The sequence below is a fragment of the Neolamprologus brichardi genome, chromosome 17, assembly GCF_056152115.1.
Source record: "Neolamprologus brichardi isolate AB-2024 chromosome 17, ASM5615211v1, whole genome shotgun sequence".
Classification (NCBI taxonomy): Eukaryota; Metazoa; Chordata; class Actinopteri; order Cichliformes; family Cichlidae; genus Neolamprologus; species Neolamprologus brichardi.
The window spans coordinates 25,893,186-25,895,902 of NC_142120.1; the positions used below are offsets into that span (position 1 = coordinate 25,893,186).

Genomic DNA, 2,717 nt, shown 5'->3' on the forward strand with positions numbered 1-2,717 from the left:
ATGTCAGATCCTAATCCTCAGCAACTCTTAGGTGAGCCGAGTCTCAGAAAGTGGATTCACTTTCAGTTCGTGTTCTCCGTGATCCTATCTGCCGCTCTTCACCCTTTTTCTTGACATTTCCCTTCAAATGAACATTTTAGAGTTCAACAGCCGTTTTATTTGTTTTAACATTTTTGCACTTAACAAATGTCATATGTGTCAGGGGAAAACCTTAAGAGTGCTTAAAAAGCAGTTATATAAAATAGCTTAGGATTTATTGTCAATGAAGAGTCGCAGGACTTTTGGTGAATTGTGTTAGCCTTATGGCTTTAGATTAAAAAATCTTACAAAACCTTTAATTTGGTGTACCCTGAAGACAAAAAACTGGATAACCAGTTTGATCAATCTTGCCTTCATGAAACTGAATGATTACACAAAAGAAAGAAAGAATACCTCATCACATATTGTGTAAAAATTACTGCTCTGAAAATACATTCAAGAAAGAAAAGTAAACAAACCTGGGCTCATGGGGGAAAAAGATATTTAGGAGGATTTTGAGATACAACGTGTCTTAGTCCTCATCACCACTCCAGGCTCTGGTTGTGTATCTAATCCTCTAAAGTAGTTACAAACCCATCATTTGTCAGTCAACAGACTCATTACGGTAATCAGAAATTATTCTCACATGCTTTGTCCTGTGGTCTCAAAAGCAGCATAAAATTATCGAAGAATCCTGCTGTCTTTGTATCCATTCATTTTGCCTGTCACCACTGCATGTCACTGAATTTCATTAACATTCCTTGGTTCTTGATCATTGTGTGCAGTGAACTTATGATCTTGTTGCCTTTGAAATTATTGTTTCAAAGATGGGGATCAGGTCTGTAAACACTTGTAATGTATTGCCATCTATAAGGTAAGTTTATCAAGGTGGCGTCAAGGTGGCAATAAGAAAAATCCGATTCTTTTATGAATCTGTTGCTATCGAGACAGAAATTCACATTAAATAGAATTCCCATTCACTACTCTTGTAAAGTTCCTTCACAAACAGGGACATAGTTTCTGCAGGACAGCATAAAATGGCAACTTTGGCATCTCCTCTCATATAGGAAATACCATCAGAATACAACCATTTGTAAACCAGTTGAGTCAGTTCTGTATTGCAAAGATTGCAATTAGACTTTTCCCTTAAATCTCTTAATTTAAAAAGAAGAGGTCATATTGTCATAAAACCGAGCAGTTTGCCTGAAATGCAGACACACCAGGAAACTATTTATAAAGATTTTATTTAACTGAAATAATCAACTGGTTCTGGAGAGGGGATCCTAAGGGCTGGATCACAAAGGGGAGAGTGGCAACGAGGAACAGAGGGATGAGGAGGGGTCTGCAAGAAGATGGAGAAGCATTTATTGTCATGAGGTAAGGAGCTGGTAACAGAAAGGAGTTTGCTGGTGAGTTTTTTCTTCATACTTGCGGGGCTCTGAGGAGGGGAGGTTTGTGGAAGTGTTCAGAGGTAGTTGAGCAGCCAGATTATCCGGGGTGCAGTGGCAGGCAGGAGAGCAGGCAAGCAGGCAGGGAAGGCAGCCAGAAATTCCCAGAGCAGAGGAAAGGAAGTTCCTCCCGGCAAGTCCAAATTATGGAAGTGACACCCTCTGTACACAGGGAGAATAAGGTTACATGAGGAAAAGTCAACTACCACAGTTACACAAGTGAGCTGTCCAGTTACTGCTGGAAGGCACATAACGAACTGGCGAGGAATGGCAGACTGCTCCGGGTTTAAAAAGCCCTCCTGCTGATTGCATGTAGACGAGGCCCAGGTGAGACGTGGGAAGCTCCACACCAAAGGGGTGGACAGCCACAATTGGAAAAACCCCAAACAATCCAACTGACCATGAAACATATAAGGTAGTGAGGGTTAAACCGTGAATTATATCAGGACTGTCAAAATCTCAAGTTTGTCACATAGATCTTCTGGGATCTGAACACCAGATTACTCTTAGCATGTTTAAAAAACAAAACAAAAAAACAAGCACATCGCAAATATGTTCAAGTCCTTTAATTACAGACTAATTAATCAGCTACAAAAGTTAAAAAGTTGCTGCTTAATGCTGTTTCCCTGTGTTGCTCACATGGGAAGAGAATTTGAATTGAATGCAAATTTGTATGGAGTATCTGTATAAGTAACATAACCAGCGTTGTTGTCAAGGTCACAGATCCTAAACCTCAGCAACTCTTAGTTGAGACAAGTCTCACAAAGTGGATCCACTATCAGCATGTGTTCTCCGTGATCCTTATCTGCAACTCTTTGCCCTTTTCATTGACATTTCCTGTGAAATGAACATCTTAAACCTCACTTGCAATAAAATTGTATGCATTTAAAGCACACTGAGAATACTTTCTATTTAACACAGACCACACTGGATTATCATTGCCTTCTAAGCCTACTATCATGTAGATGAAGGCACTTTCCGGACATAGCTGTGAGACTTTCACATTTAATTCTATTTAAATCCATTTAATCTAACAGAAGGAACCCTATAATATCATCAACTACAAAAAAAAACTTTCTTCCTTCCTGACACCACATGTCCTCATTACTGCATCTTATACATCTTTATATTCAAAATATTGTTTTTATACTTCGCAAAACAATGGTGACTTACAATATCAGGTCCAATTAATCCCAAATAGCAAAGAGAAATTAAAGATATCAAAAAACAAAACAAGTTCAGGGCCCTATA

General features: G+C 38.9%; 1 long non-coding RNA gene across 1 annotated transcript; it reads right to left on the reverse strand.

Moving 5' to 3' along the window:
• Positions 1-1,245: 1,245 nt before the first annotated feature.
• Positions 1,246-2,451, reverse strand: LOC102780728 (uncharacterized). Its single transcript, XR_437394.2, has 2 exons — positions 1,447-2,451; positions 1,246-1,360 (listed from the first exon to the last, which is right to left on the reverse strand). It is a non-coding gene; the product is annotated as an uncharacterized LOC102780728 (long non-coding RNA).
• Positions 2,452-2,717: the final 266 nt, after the last annotated feature.